Genomic DNA, 13,676 nt, shown 5'->3' with positions numbered 1-13,676 from the left:
CATAATGTAAAACTTTGTTGTCGTGAGAAACTTCTCATACCAGAATATTCATAGCGCCAGCCTTGAAATGATGTAGATGCTTTGGACGCTTCTCTCTAGATATGTAGATAACATGTGGCACTCCATTGGATACTCCTTCCTTGTTCTCTCATATGAGCAAGGATCCTCTAAAGTGGTTTTTTCCTAAAGTTTCCTAGAGTGCTACATTGTGTGGTTGAGATTTATTGGCAAGTCACATCAATTTTTCTTATGTGACTTGCCAGTAAATCTCAACCACACAATGTAGCACTCTAGGAAACTTTAGGGAAATTTCACTCTAGAGGATCCTTGGTGCTCCCATATAACCTTTGAGAGGGAGATTTGCGCCGGGCCATGGTGCCGAACCAAATCTACACGGTCTCCTGGGCTATTGCGTTTGGCCCAACTATGTTGCTGGCCAGAGTGCGAAGACATGCATGTGCACAACCGGGCTGTGATTCAGCTAAGTACTCAGTTGGACCCGCAATGGTGCGTGTGGACCGAGCCAAACACAGCCCGAAATGAATTTGGACCGGGACGAGGGCCAGCATGCCTCACGGTCAGTTAATTCGGATGGACCAACCTCTTACAATTCGGTCGTCTTGGTCGTGGTGGTGTTTCTCTCCAAGGGATAGGTCGACATGCCTCACGGTCAGTCAGTTCAAATGAACCGACCTTTTATAGTTTGGTCGCCTTGGTCATGGTGGTGTTCCTTTCCAAGGGATAGGTCGGTCATGATATCCTGGTTAAGCGTGCCATCTGGACCAATGGTGTGAAGAAGGGGAAATCCACTCCTGGCACACGTCAATACCGTTTGACAGTTCTACACATACTGTTTGGAGGTTTTGGCCTTTACACGCGTAAGGTAGTGAGAGGCAAGCATTGCCACCTGTCAAGGGAAGGACAGCAGAGGTAGTGCACGCACAATCCCTGAGGCTGCATGGCCAGCCTAGAAAAAGGAGGAATGGAGGACGTTGGAGGTAAGCAATCTGAACAACTCTCTCTCTCTCTCAAAAAAGTGCTCTCTTCTTCTTCAAGTGGTCTGACTTGATTATCGGAGGGACTATCCGGCAACACCCTGCCGAATAGCTCACCATCTTTCTGTTTTCAGGCCAGGCAATGCTACGTGGAGCTTAAGTTCAAAGAGTACGAAAAGTAAAGGATATTTCGCCCCCGTACAACCTTCAAATTAACATTTAATACTTTATATTTAGAATTTTTATTTAAAATTTTACATCAAAATATTAAAGGAAAATTATATCGGTTCTTCTTATATTTTGTTTCTTGTATCATTTTGATTTCTACACTTTCAATTAGTTTAATTTTGACCTTTAATTTTAAATTTTTTGTTAATTCAGTCCAATTGATAATATTGTTAGTGTTTTCGACAGAAAATGATTATTAAATTGGTTGAGGTCAACTAACTGAATTGAGTAAATTATAATTTTACTCTTAAAAATATAACACATGTCACTTATGTGTATATTTTCCATATAAAAATATTAAGAGTTGTAATTAATTGAACCAAATTAAAATATAGGCCTAAATTCAAGATCAAAATCAAAGGTGCCGTTTGGTAACACTTACGTTTTCAGTTTTCTGTTTATATTTACAAAAATTTAAAAAACTCAAATAAAAACTTATTTGGTAAAATTTTTTATTTATAAATCAGTGGTCGCAGTTTATAAATTTGGTAAAAAAATGAAAACACAAAAAAATGTATTTCCATTTTGAGTTTTTAGTTTTTTTTTTTTACCACCCAACACTAGCCACCACCCGCCACCATTTTCTACCACTGTCTTCCGCCACTACCACTCACCACACACCCCCACCACCACCACCACCACCACTACCCACCCTATCACCCACCTACCATCCACCCACCACCACCCACCACTCGCCACTACCATCCACCGACCGCCACCACCACCTACTTGCCACCACCACTCACCACCCACCTGCCACCACCACCACCACCCACCTGCCACTCACCCGCCACCACCACCCACCACCACCACCATCACCCACCACCCACCCGCCACCCACCTGCCACCACCACCACCACCCACCTGTCACCACCACCCGCCACCACCTCCACCACCACCCACTCATTACCACCTACCACCCGCCACCGTCACCCACCCACCACCACCACCATCCGCCACCTACTCGCCACCTACCACCCTTCCGCCACCCACCTGTCACCACCACCCACTCGCTACCACCCACCACCATCACTCACCCACCCACCCACCCACCACCACCACCACCACCCATCATCCACCACCCACCGTCACCACTTTGTCTTCCACCGCCACTTGCCACCACTCGCCATTTCTCACTCTTTTTTATATTTTAAATTTTTTTTAAACATTTTGTCATTTACCAAATGCGTTTGTAGTTTATGTTTTTCTAAAAATAAACAAAAAATAAACAAAAATCAGTTTATAAAATTTTTGTAAATATAAACTGAAAACGTAAACGTTACCAAACACACCCCAATTGAAATTACAGGGATCAAAGTACAAGGACTACCATCGTAATTTGTCCAAATATTAATGTGTAATTCAAATTTATTTAAGGATAAATTATATATCATTTGTCCCTCTAGTTTGAATGAAATTTCACTTTGACCCTCGTAATTTCATTTTGAATAATTTAGTCCTTACACTTTCAATTTTGTTGCAATATAATTCCTCTATCATGTGTTGTTAACATTTTGAAAAAAAAAAAAAAAATCACATGCAAAACTAAAAGAATCAAAATTGAATTTAAAACAAAGTGTAGGAAACACCAATGTAATGAATATATTTTACTAGTGTCCTTGTAGTTTAGTTTGAATTTCATTTTGATTTCTCTAATTTTACACATAGACATTTTCCATTTCAAATTTTGACGGTAAGTGACAAAAAGATCACATTGCAACAAAATTAAAAACATAAGAATCAAATTACTAAAATTAAAGCAATAAAAACTAAAATGATATTTCAGTTAAACTATAGGACTAATTATATGTAATTTACCTTTCATTTATAATGTAGTAATATTGGAGTGATGAAATACCTTGATTATAGTGGGGTGGTTTTTGCGTTGTATATTTGAGAAATCAGCAAAGTCGCCCGTAAGTTCACAAGGTTGGGACCTTTTGGAAGCATGTTCAATTTTTTGGCTAAGCTTTTCATATTCACCCTACAAACATATATATGAAGACAAACATTGTTTTTTACATTTTTGTCAGTCATGAATCATCTGCAACAACTTTTACCTCTATCTCTAAACAAATTTGATTCACAAAAAAAGTAAGGAAAATAAATCAACCATGGGTGTTTTACTTTTTTATTTATTTCGAGAGATCATATCAGTTGATTCCAAAAAATTATTTGTACTTAAGAAGTTGTGAGCCTGTGAGATTAGCATCCAGACTTAAGCCTTGAAGACTAAAGTTAACCCCTTTCGATTAAAGGATCCCAAGTTACCATATTATTTAGTATGAAAATTCTGTACAATTTTTTGTTTGTATATCATTACTTAATAAGATTGTTATATTATTACACGAAAAATCTGTTGGGATATATTTCCTTATTGGGGTTTGAGAACCAATTGGTTTGTTAAAAGAATTTTAATTTGGTTTGGGTTGGATCTGACTTTTGGAATCCTAATATGTATTGGATATTCAATTTGGTAACAATTAGGATTTTATATAAAAAATCCAAGATTTAATAATATATAAATATATATTATTATGTTCATCCGAAGTATAGGAGCGGCAGCCAACGTTAGTTCATAGTTGGTTTTTTGGTGAGGTAGTGCTTGGCTATCAATTTCCTATATACATATATTCTTTGGTGAGAGAATGGATGCTAATTGATCATCTTTTAAGTAGATTGGTGCTTTGTTTTGTTGCTGGAGTTCTTCGGAAAAGGGCTACGGCAGCTTTATGTTTTGTTCTTCTTCCGCTGGTGTTTGGTGACACTAATTTGGATTATTATTTTAGGTCTTCTATAACTTTGTTTTGAAGATTTTTTTCATCTTTTTGGTGAGGTTTTTCCTCTTTTTTACTTGTGATTATTTGGAATTCACCTAAGGGTGGTTTTATGAGACCATTCGTGTCTCATTTGTAATCGTTTGGAAACTTTTTGGTTGATAGTAGAATCGGATTTCGATCCAGTTGACGTATCTCACATTAAGGGAACCCCGTAAAAATTCTTGTGTTGCTTTTGATTTAATTTTTTCACATTAGTTTTTATTCCCATTGATTGATTTACTTATGAAAAATCTTATATTTTCCTAACAACTGGTATCAAAGCTTACGGTTTATTTGAGTTTATTTATTTGTGTAAATCAATGGAGGGGAATGTGGGTTACATGTCTAGCTTCAATGGAAGCAATTGGATAACTTGAAAAACTAAAATGGAGGACCTATTATTTTGTAAAGATTGTATGGACCTATTGAGGATGATAGTGGCAACCCTGATGATATGAAAGATGATGAGTGGAAGAGGCTTAATCGAAAAGCCGTTAGTGTTATCCGTCAATGGATTGATGACAGTGTGTTTCATTATGTTGCTACTGAAATTTCGACACATGATTTATGAAAAAAAATTAGAAGGCCTTTATGATAGGAAATCAGCCACAAATAAAGCTTTTCTGTTTCACAAGTTGGTTAATTTGAATATAAAGAGGGCAGCCCTATACCGAAACATCTGAATGAAATAAAGAGTATTGTTAACCAACTTGCTTCTATGAAAATTGTTTTTGATGATGAGTTGCAAGCTTGGATGCTACTTAGTTCCTTACCCGAAAGTTAGGAGACTTTGGTTATGACAGTTAGTAATTTGGCGCCCGATGGAGTTGTCACAATAGGCCAAGTCACTAGTAGCTTATTAAATGAAGAAACTAGAAGAAAATCAATGAGTTCCTCTCATTCAGAAACATTTGTTGTGAGAGGCCGAAGCAAAACAAGGGGAAGGAGTAAGACTCCTTATGGTCGTGATCAAAGCCGTGGCAAATCAAAAAATGGTTCTTTTTTAAAAAAAGATATTGATTATTATTATTGCCATGAGAAAGGGCACATGAAGCGAGAATGCTGGAAGCGAGAATGCTGAAAGCTCAAGAATAAGGAGAAAATGAGTGACAAAAGTGTGGATAAGAAACAAGAAGATACAACAGTAGTTACTACCAATAGTAAACTCATGGTTGTTTGTGAAGATGATTGTATCAATTTTGTGGGCCAAGAGAGCAATTGGGTGATTGATTCTGGTGCTTCTTTTCATGTGACTTCTCGAGTTGATTTCTTTACTGCATACACCAAAGGAGATTATGGTTCTGTTCGAATGGGTAATGACACTACAACAAGTTGGGTCTTGAATGATGAAATTTTTTTGTTTTCAAAGAGCTAATTTCGTCACTATAGATATTTGTAAAGAAATATTTTCGTCACCGGTTTCGTCATTGAATGTTTGTCACTAAAAACCAACGTGACGAAAAATAATTTCATCACCCATCAAATTACTTCAGCGACGAAATTTTTTGTCACCAATAAAACAACATTTTGTCGCCAAAAATTCTCATTTTCGTCACCAAATAGTTATTCAGTACCATAGTTATAACTTTAGTTGATGAATAAATTTGTCACGCATGTTGATCATTGATGAGGAAATAATATCGTCACAATAAGATATAAAGATGACGAAATTTTTCGTCTTCAAAAGTCATAATTTTTTGTCACCAATAAAACAATTGTCAACCACGTATACATTGTCGCTTCCATTATTCAAAATCCCCACAATTTTTGAAACACTAGCGGGAATTTATTGGAGCCCAACGGGATTGGATTTCAAATTGCAACTATGCCCGCCCAAGGAAAATAAAGGGCGGGATTCCATCCATTATATTATGCAATCTTGGAGCTAACTCCAGTTATAAGGAGTTTCTACAGAAACATGAACACGCCGGGCTCCAAGCGTGGACGATCAGAAACGCAAAGTTTTGTACAGTCAAGCAGCCCCTGTTCGCCAGAACCAATCAAGAAGAGGCATCGTAATGAGAAGAAGAAGGCCCAATGCAAGAAGATATTCCACTTCCATTGGAGAGAGAGGACGTTGTCAGGGGTTTTCTGCGATACTTTGAAGAACCCGATGTGGTTCAAAGCAGTGGACATGTCCAGACTGGCCAATCAGGGGGTGTACAAGATAGAATGCTTGTTTAACTACAACCTCCGGAAAGCATTAGGAATTCGGACGTTTACCGTGACAATGTATACATGGCTGACATCCAATGGTCGCAGAAGACTGACGGAGACTGTATTTACCCTGCTTATTACATGCAAGATGACGAACAAATTATCCAACTTTGGAATTATTAGTACAGTTAATTATTGTCTCGCTCTGACAATTGTACACGATGAACTTTCATATTATGTAAAAGATTGGCGATGGAAAAATATTTACGTACAATTTTATGATTAAATAATATTGCAATTTTCTTGAATTTATATTGTCTTAATAAATTCCATTTCTGAGCAGGTTTAATGTTTAATGGGCTGTAATTGGTAGACAGGATACAGGACCAAAGCAGTATCACAAGGCCCATCTAATGTTGTATATGAAAAATTAAAATAGAAACAGACATATGGCCCAGCAGCCCATTAGACATAGGCCCATCAAAACTATGAAAGAAGTGGGCACTAGTAACAATTATACAAATATAATAATTGGGCCGAAATCTGAACCAATTATTTTACTGAGGAATAGTAACAATTATACAATTATGATAATTAGGAAACTGTATTACTATTCTTCGTCCACATCCGCAGGATTTTGATCTGCACAGCAATCTATCGTCTACATCGATAGACTCACCGTCTCGGTCTCTAACGCTGACCTAGCTTTCAGACCGGAGAATAGAGCATCTTCTTGTCGCTGTAAAGCGTTGATGAGCCATCATTGTGGTCCCGTAAATCGATGTGGCCGAAATAATAATTGTGTGGCCCCAAAGAGCGGGCCCAACATGTTTTGCCAATCCTAGATGGGCCTTCAATTATAATGCTCTTGGGCCTGTGTGGTCTTTGGGCCTCGTCCTTTATATTTTCATCAACCCATTGCTGTAGATCTGCTGGGATGGCCCAGACCGTTTCTGCAAATTGATGAATGTACGACAATAAGGGTTTAAACGATATTCTGTCATAATTAGATGACAGCTTGTCATAATTTAGCCAATAACATTTGCGATCGCCATTTCTTACCATTGCCAATGCTTCGTCCTTGGTGCGGGCGGCAAGTGCGTCGCGATATATATTTTCCTTGTTATTCTGGGTAGCGCAGCGGCCCCTCTCACGGAATTCACCCCATTCCGTGTAGTCTCCGTGTTTGGATATGTATTCCAACACATTCTGATGGTTGTTGGCCCCTTGAATATTGGGATGGAAATGGTGATTACTGCTATCATGAGTTGCGTTAAAGAATCGTTCCTCTTGCGTCTGAAAGCGGTATGGAAATTAGACGAGGGCATGTAAATGTGGTTCGCCATTCTAATGTAATTCATATGGTACCCTCACATAATTTGGTGGCCTAACAATTAACATCTCTCTAATTTTCTCTAACAATCGCTCTTTAGGTAAAGAACATCTGGGATATGTGAAGAAAATGTTCTTTTTTTGAAGTCTAAAACGACGTCAGTTTGATGCCATAACTCACTCTCAATGAGGTCACTTACTCTCTCAGATGACAAAAGTCACTCTCTAAAAACGTTACTGGCTGAAGAGAGTGAGGGAGTGACTTATATATGTTCCCAGGAGTGTCCCTTAATATTACCTGGGATGCTCCCCTCGCGCCACGTGTCGTCTCCCGATTTGTGTTCCCTTCTGCATTTTGTGGCGCATTGTCGGCTAAGGCCTCCGCTCCGATCCCAGATCTGCGGCCAGGATTAAAACATCTAAAAAGGCAAGCGCAGGCAGGAAATTTAATTTAAACGGTGGGCTCCGCGGCACTCTGGTCCGCTACCAAATCTGCGGCCAGGATTAAAAAATTGAATAATGGAAGTGCAAGCGGAAATCTATATAAGCCAAAATAATTAGGGATTTTAAATTATTTTGTAATGGATCGCGGAGACGTAGGTCAATTTAGGCGGTTGATTTTAAAATACGAGCCGGATTAAATTTTCGGCGTTGTTTTCGCCGACGACCAACAACGACCAGTGCAGCAGTAAAACATCTGGCTCGTATTTTAAAATCAACCGCCTAAATTGACCTACGTCTCCGCGATCCATTAAAAAATAATTCAAAATCCCCAATTATTTTGGCTTAAATAGATTTCCACTTGCGCTTCCATTATTCAATTTTTTAATCCTGACCGCAGATCTGGTAGCGGACCAGAGAGCCGCGGAGCCCATTGTTTAAATTAAATTTCCCGCCTGCGCTTGTCTTTTTAGATGTTTTAATCCTGGCCGCAGATCTGGGAGCATAGCGGAGGCCTTAGCCGACAACGCACCACAAAATGTGGAAGAGAGCACCAATCGGGGGACGACACGTGGCACGGGGGGGGGGGAGCGTCCCAGGTAATATTAAGGGACGCTCCTGGGAACATATATAAGTTACTCCCTCACTCTCTTCAGCCAGTAAAGTTTTTAGAGAGTGACTTGCGTCATCCGAGAGAGTAAGTGACGTCATTAAAAGTGAGTTATGGCATCAAACCGACGTCGTTTTAGACTTCAAAACAAGAACATTTTTCTCACATATCCCAGATGTTCTTTACCTAAAGAGCGATTGTTAGAGAAAATTAGAGAGATAACGCACTTGCCCCCGGTACCAAGGACGAAGCATTAGCAATGGTAAGAAATGGCGATCCAAAATGTTATTCAGCGTGTTAGTCTTGATTTTAAAATACGAGCCGGATGTTTTACTACCGAATTTCGTGAGAGGGGCCGCTGCACTACCCAGAATAACAAGGAAAATGTATATCGCGACGCACTTGACGCCGACACCAAGGACGAAGCATTAGCAATGGTAAGAAATGGCAATCCAAAATGTTATTGGCTAAATTATGACAAGTTGTCATCTAATTATGACAGAATATCGTTTAAACCCCCATTGCCGTACGTTCATCAATTTGCAGAAATGGTCTGGGCCATCCCAGCAGATCTACAGCAATGGGTTGATAAAAATATAAAGGACGAGGCCCAAAGACCACATAGGCCCAAGAGCATTATCATTGAAGGCCCATCTAGGATTGGCAAAACATGTTGGGCCCGCTCTTTGGGGCCACACAATTATTATTCTAGCCATATCGATTTACGGGACCACAATGATGCTGCTTTATATAATATAATCGATGACGTGGCCCCACAGTTTTTGAAACACTAGCGGGAATTTATTGGAGCCCAACAGGATTGGATTTCAAATTGCAAATATGCTCGCCCAAGGAAAATAAAGGGCGGGATTCCATCCATTATATTATGCAATCCTGGAGCTGACTCCAGTTATAAGGAATTTCTGCAGAAACATGAACACGCCAGGCTCCAAGCGTGGATGATCAGAAACGCAGAGTTTTTTACAGTTGAGCAGCCCCTGTTCGCCAGAACCAATCAAGAAGAGGCATCGTAATGCGATGAAGAAAGCCTAACGCAGGAAGATATTCCACTTCCAATGCGGGTGTTCGTTATTCCACGTCAACGGATGTATCGAACCACATCCATTGGAGAGAGAGGACGCTGTCAGGGGTCTTCTTTGATACTTTGAAGAACCCGATGTGGTTCAAAGCAGTGGACATGTCCAGACCGGCCAATCAGGGGGTGTACAAGATAGAATGCCTATTCAACTACAACCTTCGGAAAGCATTGGGAACCCGGACATTTACCGCGACAATGTATACATGGCTGACATCTAATGGTCGCAGAAGCCTAACGGAGACTGTATTTACCCAACTTATTGCACGCAGGATGACGAACAAATTATCCAACTTTGGGATTATTAGTATAGTTAATTATTGTCTCGCTCTGACAATTGTACTCGACGAACTTTCATATTATGTAAAAGATTGGCGATACGAAAATATTTATGTACATTTTTATGATTAAATAATATTACAATTTTCTTGAATTTATATTGTTTTAATAAATTCCATTTCTGAGCAGGTTTAATGTTTAATGGGCTGTAATTGGTAGATAGGATACAAGACCAAAGTAGTATCACAAGGCCCATCTAATGTTGTATATGAACAATTAAAATAGACTCAGACATATGGCCCAGCAGCCCATTAGACATAGGCCCATCAAAACTTTGAAAGAAGTGGACACCAGTAACAATTAAGGGGACATCGATGTGATCCCTTTAATTACGTTTAAAGTTTCACCATCGATTATGGCTATTACCTTTAGATTTTCGCAACGACGTCCATATACTCCAAGAAAAAAAATAAATTTTAGCCGCCATTGGACAACATCCAGTAGATCCGGTGTTTCCGGACGAAGTTATTTTAAGCAAAAATCTAGTTATTACAAAAAAAAACGATTCACGTCCAAATCATTTTGTGATTCCATCTGGTGGATTGATGATTTTCCCCTGTATGATGAGCCTCATTTTTTCCATTTCGATTTGCCGAAGGTTGGTACTGAGAGGAATGAACGACTTGGGCGAAAATTGAAATTGCTAGGACTCTACATCCAAGGTGTAGTTTTACGCCAAACTGGCGGTCTCTCTGAAGTTGCTGTCGATGCGCCTGGTCTTGAAAGCGACATGCGTGATGCCCCCACTCAGACTGTGGAGTTTGGTCCATCTGGTATAATTGACAATGGCCAATGTAAATTTTTCGTTGTGTTGGACCGTTTTCCTAATCCTGCGTATACACCTAAGTTTGAAGATGTTTTCCAGTGGTCCAGTGGTGACCCACGAACTGGTTGTATGGTCAGGGGCACAGAAATAGATCGTTTTGTTGTATTATGGCGTAACCCTGTTTTAATGCCGCCGTAATCGAATGAATATCCAGTCGTTAGCCGTCAAGGCGTTAAAACATTTATCAGCATCAGAAAGAATGTTGTATCCGAATTCCGAGATAGTTTTGGTCAGCTAAACGGCGCGTATAATAATATTGTAAAAAATGCAATTATTTGTTATTTTGTGTGGGAATGTCGCACAAAATCGTTTGTAAGGGCACATTTGAACTGCAGATTGAAATATTGTTATTAATGAAATAACTGCATAATGAAAATTTATTATTAAACAAATAATTTTTTACAATTTATTTTACATTGGCCGCTGTGGTATATTTGCTTTTTGGGCGGATGTGGAACCTTTCACGGTGGCCTTGACCGCGTCTGCAATTAATTTTGATACCTCGTCTGCATTTAATCTTGATGATTCGGAGTTATTAGATCTGGCCTAACTCACGGATGGGCCTATGTCAACTGGGCCGCCAGGCTGGATATTTGGTCCAGTGTTCATTGGGAATGGCCCACGTGTTGCCAAAGTCATGTCACGGCGATTGAATAATTCAAGCCCATCTCGAATTGAACTTGTCGACGATCGTGCAGCCATTATCCTTTGGGCCAAAGAACCGTATTGGCCCATTGGTGCTGATAACGTCATTGACGATCGAAAACGTGATTCCGAATGACAACGTGTTAGTCTTGCCTTCTTCACACTGTGCTCCACGTGCCAAATATCCACGTGGGTAATGTTGAATACTTTGGACAACACATTTATTACTGGTGCACGATATAATTGGCACGTGGGACGTCTCGGTCTACATGGATAGACTCGCCATCTCGATCCCCAAGAGCGTTATAATTGAAGGCCCATCTAGGATTGGCAAAACATGTTGGGCCTGCTCTTTGGGGCCACACAATTATTATTCTGGCCACATCGATTTACGGGACCACAATGATGCTGCATTATATAATATAATCGATGACGTGGCCCCACAATTTTTGAAACACTAGCGGGAATTTATTGGAGCACAACAGGATTGGATTTCAAATTGCGAATATGCCCGCCCAAGGAAAATAAAGGACGGGATTCCATCCATTATATTATGCAATCTTGGAGCTGATTCCAGTTATAAGGAATTTCTGCAAAAACATGAACACGCCGGGCTCCAAGCGTGGACGATCAGAAACGCAGAGTTTTGTACAGTCGAGCAGCCCCTGTTCGCCAGAACCAATCAAGAAGAGGCATCGTAATGCGAAGAAGAAGGCCCAACGTAGGAAGATATTCCATTTCTAATGCGGGTGTTCGTTATTCCACGTTGACGGATGTATGAACCACATCCATTGGAGAGAGAGGATGCTGTTAGGGGTCTTCTACGATACTTTGAAGAACCCGATGTGGTTCAAAGCTGTGGACATGTCCAGACCGGCCAATCAGTGGGTGTAGAAGATAGAATGCTTGTTCAACTACAACCTCCGGAAAGCATTAGGAATCCAGACGTTTACTGCGACAATGTATATATGGTTGATGTCCAATGGTCACAGAAGCCTGACGGAGACTATATTTACCCAGCTCATTACACACAGGATGACGAACAAATTATCCAACTTTGGGATTATTAGTACAGTTAATTATTGTCTTGCTCTGACAATTGTACTCGACGAACTTTCATATTATGTAAAAGATTGGCGATGAGAAAATATTTATGTACATTTTTATGATTAAATAATATTGCAATTTTCTTGAATTTATATTGTCTTAATAAATTCCATTTCTGAGCAGGTTTAATGTTTAATAGGCTGTAATTGGTAGATAGGATACAGGACCAAAGCAGTATCACAAGGCCCATCTAATGTTGTATATGAACAATTAAAATAGACTCAGACATATGGCCCAGCAGCACATTAGACATAGGCCCATCAAAGCTATGAAAGAAGTGGACACTAGTAACAAGTATACAAATATAATAATTGGGCCGAAATGTGAACCAATTATTTTACTGAGGAATAGTAACAATTATACAATTATGATAATTAGGAAACTGTATTACTATTCTTCGTCCACATCCGCAGGATTTTGGTCTGCACGACAATCTATCGTCTACATGGATAGACTCGCTGTCTTGGTGTCTAACGCCGACCCAGCTTTCAGACCGGCGAATAGAGCATCTTCTTGCCGCTGTAAGGCGTTGACGAGCCGGATTAAATTTTCGGCGTTGTTTTCGCCAACGACCAAGAACGGCCAGCGCAGTAGTAAAACATCCGACTCGTATTTTAAAATCAACCGCCTAAATTGACCTACGTCTCCGCGATCCATTACAAAATAATTCAAAATCCCTAATTATTTTGGCTTACATAGATTTCCACTTGCGCTTCCATTATTCAATTTTTTAATCATGGCCGCAGATCTGGTAGTGGACCAGAGCGTTGCGGAGCCCACCGTTTAAAATAAATTTCCCGTCTGCGCTTACCTTTTCAGATGTTTTAATCCTGGCCGCAGATCTGGGAGCGGAGCGGAGGCCTTAGCTGACAACGCGCCACAAAATGCAGAAGGGAGCACCAATCGGGGGACGACACGTGGCGCGGGGGGGAGCGTCCCAGGTAATATTAAGGGACGCTCCTGGGAACATATATAAGTCACTCCCTCACTCTCTTCAGCCAGTAAAGTTTTTAGAGAGTGACTTGCATCATTCGAGAGAGTAAGTGACGTCATTGAGAGTGAGTTATTGCATCAAACCGAC

Source organism: Camellia sinensis, chromosome 7 (assembly GCF_055761805.1).
Source record: "Camellia sinensis isolate YWXY chromosome 7, ASM5576180v1, whole genome shotgun sequence".
Taxonomy (NCBI): domain Eukaryota; kingdom Viridiplantae; phylum Streptophyta; class Magnoliopsida; order Ericales; family Theaceae; genus Camellia; species Camellia sinensis.
Note: the sequence above shows the minus strand (reverse complement) of the source record.